The sequence below is a fragment of the Montipora capricornis genome, chromosome 7, assembly GCF_036669925.1.
Source record: "Montipora capricornis isolate CH-2021 chromosome 7, ASM3666992v2, whole genome shotgun sequence".
NCBI classification, from domain to species: domain Eukaryota; kingdom Metazoa; phylum Cnidaria; class Anthozoa; order Scleractinia; family Acroporidae; genus Montipora; species Montipora capricornis.
In genome coordinates, this window is record NC_090889.1 from 11,308,554 (window position 1) to 11,318,490 (window position 9,937).

At 38.9% G+C, this 9,937-nt stretch overlaps 1 long non-coding RNA gene and 1 pseudogene across 1 annotated transcript in view; one reads left to right on the forward strand and one right to left on the reverse strand.

Moving 5' to 3' along the window:
* LOC138055607 (elastase-1-like) overlaps window positions 1-3,266 on the forward strand; it is a 28,763-nt pseudogene extending 25,497 nt beyond the window's left edge.
* A 5,831-nt stretch (window positions 3,267-9,097) lies between these two features.
* LOC138057447 (uncharacterized) overlaps window positions 9,098-9,937 on the reverse strand; it is a 1,627-nt gene continuing 787 nt past the window's right edge. Inside the window, exon 2 of the long non-coding RNA XR_011133678.1 lies at window positions 9,098-9,323. This is a non-coding gene — a long non-coding RNA (uncharacterized lncRNA). The remainder of the gene's footprint in view (window positions 9,324-9,937) is intronic.

The following is a 9,937-nucleotide window of genomic DNA, read 5'->3' on the forward strand; positions in this document are numbered from 1 at the left end:
CTGTCACCCATAAATGCATGTTAACACAAAAATTACTCGCGGAGGCATCGTTATTATGTGAGTCATGAAACCAACTACAACTTTGTAGATATTGTAGTTGGTTTGCTTTGAGTGCTGACAGATTGTTCAAAACATTTATCAGTTGCATCAACATAGACTTTGAGTCATGTACCAATCCATTCCTAATTAATTGTTCGATGTCTTTTCGTGTGAATCTACCACGTACGGTGTGTGTGCAAATTTCTGAACTCCGTATGTGTTAACTGCTTTTCTTCCATCGAAAAGGGTCCTTGTTTCACAGGATCGAATCGACTTTCACTCTTGGCAACATTTCCATTAACTACCCACTCCGTCATATACGGTTGGTCATCAACCGGCGACAGGTAGTGATCGGTTGTCAGTGATCAACGGTAGTGATGATGTTTTAATTACCCAGGAAATTGTATGATCGCGTTACCTAATGCATTGCGCCAGGGTAGAGGTTTTCCTTTTTGTAAAGGAAAACGGCTCTGCTCTTATAATCCTTTTAAAGTATGTAACAAACTGGCGCATGGTTCGTTTGATTTATAGATATACGCTCTTACAATCATTATTTGGTAGAGTATAAAAAGAATCAGTTGTTTCCTTTGGACAACATTTTTGGGTTTGGCCAATTATGAAAGTTTTTGGGGGAAACGTTAACTTTTGAATTGTGGATACATGGAAATAATGGTTCATGGGATCATTAACCTCTCTTTTTTTTTTTTTTTTTTTTTTTTTTTTGAACGTTTAGGCCAACACCGACGTCGACGAGGGAATTCCACGTGAGATTTCAAGCGAAAAACCAAAATACATAACGCAATAACGCACACTGAACACCTCGCCTCGGTATGCGAGTGTGACTGACATTTAAAGAACAAACCCAGGCTAACAGTCACTTAAGTATGTCTTTATTTTGCTTTCTTTTATGGTTTTTTTTTTAATGTTTTTGTGAGTAGTATAAACAATTGAAAAGGTAATAGAAATGACTTGTAGAACTGTAGTCGAACAGGACAATTAACTCAACTGATGCTTAGGAACGTTTTGTGAATAATAGCAATTTGGTTTTCCAATTGCATGATACACTTTAGAACAACTGACTAGTTTGTGACGTAGTAGACCTTAGTCAGTATACAATATGCACTATATTATATGAGCATCCTCCATTTACAACCTACAAGCATTATAGCAATGGCCACATGTCACGTTTTGCTTACTAAATGAAAAACGAATGCGAATGTCTTAAAAGGGTTTTCAAACACCGAGAAAGAAATGGAAGCTAGTTCCCAGATCCCATCTTTTCTCTTAACCGGTGCGGCTTAATTCGCACGAGAAAACGAAGGTCTCTGAGACAAGAAATTCCAATTCAAGTTTTTATTGGTTACCTTACGAACAATAAAATCTTGAAACGAAGTAAATATGCCCGATGTGGCACGATGGGGTCAGCGTACGCGGAGCCGGTCGGTAAAATGATCAGAGCGTCTTTGTTTAAACCGCGATATTACTTATTGGTTCTCCATTTCTGTTCGATAAGAACACAACTCTAACTTGAGGCCACTTAAAGTGCCACAGAGAGACTCTTCGAATGTTATGCCTCTGAGCGCCACCATGTTTAGTACTTTACGGGACTCATAAATGTACTCCGGAAATCCTAAAATTCAATCTGAGGCTGCAAAACCTATATCTCCGGAGCCTTCGTCTTCTCGTGCGAACACTCCACTGGCTAAGAGAAGCGATGAGAGCTGGGAACGAAAATGTCTGAAACCCCTTTCCCCGTTCCCGAGAAGCTATATAGTCATTGCAAAGAGAGGGTACTCGTACTTAATATGGAAAGGGATTGTATCATTGCGCTTTTGATACATGGTGCGAGACGTAGGGTGCGTTTATTCTTGAATCCAAAGGCGGATTTTGCCATTTGGGCCGTTACGTTTTAATCTGGTACATGAACTGAACTTACCGCGTAATGAGGGTAGTTTAAATAAATGATAATCCGTCAAATTTACTAACTCAAAAAGCTAAAAAACGTTGTAGGTCGGGGAAGGTTGGTAGGCGGTGGCAAACCAGCCATCATCTTACAACAAGCGTCCATGCCTATGGTGGATCACCAGACATGCGCAGATGCTAACAGTGGATCAACAGAGCATGATTTGCGCGGGATATGATACTGCAGGAAATGTAATCAGTGGTTTCCAAGGTGACAGTGGAGGGCCTTTTGTCTGCGAGGAAAATGGCCGTTTTGTTCTACATGTGGCTGTGAGCAGGGGTCATCCTAATCGTAAAGCAGATAGCACCTATACCGTTTTCGCAAGGGTTAGCTCCTACGTGGACTGGATCAAGCAAAAAATGGCCAATGGAGGTCAACAAGAATATTTTTGTCTCAGTATTATAGGAGCGCATGAGTTGGAGCCGCCATAGCTATGCACCAAACCCTTGAGTCAACCTTTCCGTGTATCACATTTACATCCATTTACACCATTTGCACAATTTCCAAACATTGTTTGTGCAATTTTTGTATTCGTTTAACAATAACTTTATTCTGATTGGTCGTTTTTAATAGTGCGTGCACGGCTAAAGAACTCGTGGCACTCTAAAAATAGAAAGACAGAGGCAAGCTAATGCTCATGGGCTCCTTGCAGTAGTCTTAATTACAGGTACAGACGCAGATATTGATACATAACGATACCGATTGGTCCAACGGTACCCATCAGACAACGGGGAGCATGTTTGAGGGTTAAGATTTCGTTCTTCCATTTTGATAAAGCACATTTTGACATAGCACCTTCTGCTTCACATGCATCGATTTTTTCATTAAGCACCTTGAGTAAAATCTACCTCTTGCTGCTTCCGAGTCAGAAGTCCGCTAATTGTGGACTTCCGGCACTTCAGTGCGGACTCGTTAATCGAAACAAGAATGATTGCCGAGGTTCTTCTCTGGACCAAATGAATTGTATCCCTTTTGGTTGAGGATGTTGCAATAGATCTTCGTTAGTGCCAGATCCACCCCCTCATAAGCAAACTCTGGAAACTGAGAATGAGAATGTCACTGTCTCGTACGACTTTGCTTTTCAGTAGAAAATTTCAGTTGTGGTATTTAGTTGTTGTTGTTTTTTTTTTAAATGGATAATTTTTTGGTTCTATTTTACTACGTTGACCAATTCCTTTCTTTTCCCTCAGGTTATGGCCAAGGATGCGGCCCCACCCCTTTTCCACCAACTAAGCGACGTAAGTCTAACAGTCTTCGACTATAACTGAAAAATACAAAATTATTACGGGAACTCCAACCTACTGCAATGTATGGCTGCTCAGTTGGGAGTTAGAGAAGAGCGCTGCAGGGTAATCTAACTACATTATCCTACAGTGAAGGTCATAAGCTTAAATACTCTGCCACTTTTCACCGAGATTGAAAGGAATAATTGTTTTAGTATATACTCACGAAGTGATCTCAACAACGATTGCAGAAAAAAACCATCCAAAGTCGGTTTAATTGCCATTTCAATTCATGTTTGGAAAACGTGCAAGCGGCACAAAGCGTGCGCGAAAGTGTTTACAGAAGCTTCAAATATGGCAAATCTAAATAACCTTCGTTAAAATCCTCGTCACAAAGAGCAAAATGGTCATTACCATCGTTTAAATCAGCAATCTAAATCGAAAGTCTGCTTGTTAAAACATTTTCATCGTTCGATCAAAGTTTTTGAGGTTCATTTGAAATGGAAATTGAAAGTACAGCTGGTAGAGGCTCCACAAGAAATGCTGGCTCTAATTTGAGGTGAGGGTTAGTTTGTTGTAGAATGACCCGTCTTGTTTCCTTGCAACCATGTGGAACTTTCTTAAACATTTTTTTAATTCCTCGGTTTCACTAAGAAATTCGTTTTGGTGGGCGACCAGCCCTACAAGAGAGAATTACTCCGAGTGAAACAAATTGTTGGCGTGAAGATTTTTTAATTTTCAGAAATAATTATCTGGACAAACGAAGTCAAACACTGGTTGTCAAACTTTCAGGCCAAATTTTGTGGCTTTCTTTGTCTTCTGTAGCACAGCATCATCTTTACGCCGGCCATTTTGTTTTGTTTGGAACAAGCATTAGTCACTCCGTAGGGAGTGAGTAATGCTCAATTACTCCGAGATAGTGAACCAATAAGATTGCTTTAAACATTAAGATCACTGAGTGAGAATATACTAATGAGCATTATCGAGCATTTTAGTGCCTTTTTTGGGGAGAAGCGAGTACTGGGAAAAAAAGGAGCATTATTGATTAAGGTGGAACATTTTAGTGCGAAAACAGCAGCATAATGTACTAAAGCCCGGTCCCTCTCTTCACTTACTTATAACTGACACCTGTCATCTATTGTCAACCACGTTTAAATATCACGGGCCGCCCACTGACCCAGCGACGCTTCCAAAGCCACTTAGACATCAAGATGGCTCACACTTATGTGAAAGTCAAACATTGGGAAAAGGTTTTGAAACTTCGGCCTGCCACAGTTTCAGTGACAAACTTGGCCATGATATTTAAACTAGAAGCACAGCAGGGAATATATATCCATTCGGAGCAGGCAGAAATCATTCTGCCTTCAGAAAGTGGAACGTTCCTAGTTGAAGACTTTTCGAAAACGTACGTCGTGAATGGAAAACCAGCAGTGTCAGTGATTCCACCAGTAAACTCTTTATCGCAATCCCCTTCCACGTCCCTTGGAATACAGATTTCTTACCAACAACCTAGAAGTAAAACAAACCCTTCATCTGGTAATGGAAGATTTAAAAGGCCAACTTTTAAAGTGGTGAAGTCCCAGGGATGGAAGAAATCGTTCGTGGTTGTCGAAATAAGGTCCTCAGGACATGTGTTTGATAAATATCAAGTTCACCTAAATTTGAAAGAGGAAACCGCTTCAGTGCCTGTAATTGAAGAAATGCTTAAAGAACAGCTGGGTTTTGACATCCGCCTCCTTGACTCCAAGCATTTGCCGATAATGGCAAGCGAGACAACAACAGGTAAGCGGCGTTACGGCCGTTTTGAAGAAAATGTCGCTGATTGACAAATAATGCACAACTTGTATGCAAAACAACTTGGACGTTAACCTGATTCCGTATAAACTACAGCTACTACTAAAAAGGAGCAAAATAAGAACATATACAAGGTAAGACAAAAAAAGGAAAAAAAATCAAATTTGAAGGATACAGTAGCTTAGCAATCCAGGAAAGCGTTCAAGTTCTTATTTGTTTTGATGATAGTGAATTATCAGGGGCACTCAACGAGACTATAGTTCAAAACCACTTATACATAGTATTGTTAAACGTATTTTGGTATTTAAACTGTAGATATAGGCATATTTTTATGCCCGAAATTTTTTTCATCTGTTCGGATTTCCCGGCTGAAAGTCTAGTGATCCGAAAATTGTAGAGATTAAAACCTACCTTTTCGAAAATTTCAGCCAGAAAAAAGGCTCCCGAAATTTCTAGGTGGCCTTTTTAGGGTAAAAATCCGTTAAAAATGGGCAATTATACCATTTTTTAGATGTTCGAAAATCCTAGGAGAGGCAGGCAGCAAGAAATTTTACAACAAATGTTCCGAAAATTCTAGATCTCAGATCATCTTCTGAACAGATATATTTCGAAAATTGACGTTGGGTGCCCCTGAATTTCTGAAACAAACCATCAGTCTTTAAATTTATGACTTCAAATAAATTTATGACACTTGATATTTCGTGGTCTTATCCTTGTGTCTGTTTCACAGGTTCACAATTTTGGAGAAGCAGTCGCAAAAGTTTGATGGCTAAAAAGATCGAAATGGCAAACCTAAGAAAGGGAAAGGGGAAAATAAAGAAAGCCGCAAAAACAGGAGATATCCTGGAACGGTTGCGAAGAATCGTGTCTGATGATTCAGAAGAGGAGGACGACTTTGTGGATACCCGCCCCGTTTCATCACCTTCTGAGCGACCTATGGAGACAAGTCTCAGCAGGAATTCTCCGGAAGAAGAAGTTGCTAAAGTATTGAGATCAATTTTTAAGTGTTCCATTTGCTTAAATACTGTGTTTGCCCGCTGCAGCGTGCGCGTCCTGCTACACTGTTATGGGATGCATCCCTTGTGTTGAGCGATGGCATGCTTCTAAAGCCAATGCTTCACAATGCCCCTTGTGTCGTACTTCTATGAACTACGTGGTTACACCTGTATTGCGCGAGATCTGCAATTTGATAGGAACCCCTGTCCCTAACAGTGCAGAAGAGCCGGGAGCCGGATTCCTTATGGTGTCGGAGATGAAGAGGATCTCGACCTTCGCCCAATGCTTTGATTTCACTTAAGACGGGATTTTTTTGAATATCGAGCAATAAGGCGTGCCAGCGGCCAAAAATCCCATAAGAGCTTGCGCCATCTTACTTTCAGATCAGGACTTGTACCGTCGGCCATATTGTGTCGCGGTGGAAGAGTACGTAGGAGTTGTGTTGAGTGCAAGCGATTAGCCAACCATTTTACACAGGTATTTTATTCAGTCACTTCGGAAAGATCTGTAAAGCTTTTAAAAACGTTTTGAAGCGGTGAATTTATCGTATTTAGTTTAACCTTCCTGCAAGGTTATAACCTGTACGCAAATTGTTCGAAAACTAGATGTCTGCCGTAAGATTTCGAGTTCTCCGACTCTGCTAAGAGATCCAGTCTAGAATTAGTGTGTCAAGACTTGCTTTTGGACTATCTTGAGATTGTAAACCTAGGATGAATTCTTATTATACTTCTATTAAAATAGTGTGAACAGTTCTTTTGTCATTGCCTTGTCTGTGACATGTGATCTGATATTCGAGTTGGAGGTAGTCAAGTTGATGTGGAAGCAGCTTCTGTTACTTGCGTTACGGTTCAGTGAGGTTTCCTACAGATCGTTTTCGGACTGCTGTTGTCGTTACAGCTCGGTGTACTCTATCGCTAGACCTTGCAAAAGGTAATTTTGTCCTTTTTTTTTTTGAAAGGTATTGAGTATTCGTGGATAGGTTCTTTTAGAGTTGATTTTCAGCTTATCTCCCGCACACTTCTTCCGTAAAAAGGTTCGTGACACCCCCAGTGTTTAAGTGTTTCCTTTTCAGTTCCCCCTTTAAAATTACACATTAAGATTGTGTTCAGCTTAGCTTCAATTGTCAACTTTCAATTTCGATTGTTGAGTTGAATTTATCATAAAATTTGCCACAAATGTTTCATTTTCCAATTCCCTAGGGTTAAGTGTAGCTTATGTCAAAGTAAAAAAAAAAATATTGAAGGTTTGATCTTTGTGAAGAATTGAAAAAAAAGAAAAAGAAAGAAACTAGTCCCAGCTGAGCCTCAGAGATTGTAAACAATGTCTTCATGGATACTTATTTGTAGTATATGTAAAAAACCTACAAGGAAGGAAGAATCTCGTCCCATAAATGATGTTAAAGGAAAAATGTCAAGCCTGTTGGAATACCATTATCCACCTCAGATGTTCAGCATCCAAATGTACAACTCCGCTGTACAAGCTAAAACATTTAAAGTCACTACCAAAGTCCACTTACCAAAGTCAGTAGATGATTTGTTCCCTGAAACTAAGAAAACTTTTTTGGCCCTCATAAGCAGTTTAAGGTGCTGTGGTGCATGTTATGTAAGGCTGCACAGCCTGTCACCCAGTGTAAACAAAATTGTTCTACAGCCCCTGTCTGCAAACAATTCTATTCAAAATCAAGTTGGTTGTGCCCCAGTGTCATATGAACTGACGTCAAAGCGAACTCAGCGGAGGATTTGAAACAAACTTTAAAACTGTGCAAGGCAAAAAGTGGCTGAACTTAAAACAGAAGTTGAAAACATGGGTGCCTCAAATGAACAGATCTGCCAGGAAATTCTTGAAGGCCAATTTGATGGGGTAAACTTTCCTTCTCTTAACTCACATGGTAAAATTCTACCATACATATTCTACCTTACTAGTTGGTTTTTGAGTTTATTTGGATTGATAATGAAAAGATGAACACAATTCAAGGATCTTCCAAGCCCGCGAAACTGAAAACATGGCATACTGTCATGCTTGTATAACAGGGTAAAAGTTACTACTGATAACCCTACAAAATACAGTGAAGACCCACACAAATGAACCTAGAATTTTCGAGGTCAGGCTGAGCAGGTTCTAATATTTTAGGTTTTTTTTTCATAATTCAGGCTGATTACATGTAGTTTCTTAATAGGTTCTTATTTCTCAGAGGAACAACAATAAATTTCTATATTTTATTCATAAGATATGTAGACAGTATTGCACTGTAGCTTTATGGAAAACATATTTCTAGAGAAAATCCAATAAAATGCCAATCAAAGAAAACATATACACAATAGACCTAATCGGCTAACTCAATGTTGTACCCAATTCAAATCTCCTGAGATTAAGATTCTTTGAGTATTGTATTTGCATTATGTACCATTCATATTTAAATGATATGGAAATAACTGAAACAAAACGTTTTATTCCCAAAGGGTTTGAATTGGGTACAACATTGAGTTAGCCGATTAGGTCTATAACAGGAGTTTTCTCGAGGGTGATTTTTTTGTAAAAGTACCTCTTTTTCTTTGCCAGGCTCAGCAGGTTCTTGTATTTTTGGGTATTTTTAAAATTCCAAAATTAATCCTGTACTAGGTTCTTATATGTGAGTTTGTACTTGTATGCATTATTCCCTAAAATAGAAAAATAATCCAGGCTATAAAGAGTACTCTTTAAATGCGTTCTAATAATCAGATCAGAGTCAGTAATTATTACTGACTAATTCAACGTCAGGACATTTTTCCTTTACCTTTGATAATAAAAAAATAAGATCACAATATTTTTCACCTCTATCAGTACTTTGCACGAATACTGGCTTTAGCAATGTTTTGGAAACATGATTGTAAACATGCGAACCTCACTCTCTAGGAGGTGTTTCTTACTAGAAGTAAGAAGTAAAAGGAGCAAGCCATTGTCTTCACTTTTTTCAAATTCCATTCAGGAAAAAGTGAATGCAAATGCTAACATCATGGAGGGCTTAGCTCAGCTACTCCAGAGAGAGACCTGGAAGTCCCAAATGGGTTGAACTGTGTGGCACAGCAATACACAAATAAGGAAATTAAGCAAATGTTCAGGTTTACTAACAGTCGAGGAGAAGAAGTATCATGCACAGACTACGAATTAACAAAAGCTAGACTTTATAGTAAGATGTATGGTCCAGGAGCAGCACTTCCGAAAATAAGACGCCAATATAGTCATAAACTTCCACCAGAAACCATTGCTTTTGTCTTAGAATTTATCCATCATCTAGACAGTGAAGAGTATTCATCTTATAAAAGTGGCCCCTGTGATGGAAAACAAAAATCATGGATAAGTGAATTATTAGGAGGAGGAAATCAACCTGTTTTGTGGTTCAATTAAGCAAAACAAGTCTTCCTTTTATGACAGATATACATTGTAAACAGGAATGTGAACAACTGGAGATTAGACCTATAAGCTTTAGTACAATTTTTAAGGGTTTGTCTGCAGAAAATTTCAAAATAATGGCAGAGAAGGCAGGACTCTAATATTTGCACAAAACTTGGCGCGGAGTATTTCATCGTGGTAGATAAGCTGCTAACTCGTTTAGGTGAAATGCTGAGGAGCCACCGTAAACCAGACATAACTCCAGGATTAATGAGCAAAGCAAAGACGTTAACAAATAATATATGACTGTTTTCGGTACAAGAAAATTCAGAACGAACATATTTTTGCTACAGTGGTACATCTTCCGACACCATCTAACAGGACATTTCAACAGCTTTGCTCTTTCCACACGCCAGCAGTCTAACTTAAGTTTTTTGGCATCACCTTCACTTTTTTGAGCAATAAAAATTCTTGGAAATGATGTGAACTTTCCAAAAATAATGTACAAGGCAAATAATGTTCGCGTCCAAATATGAAAAGTACAACCGTCAGG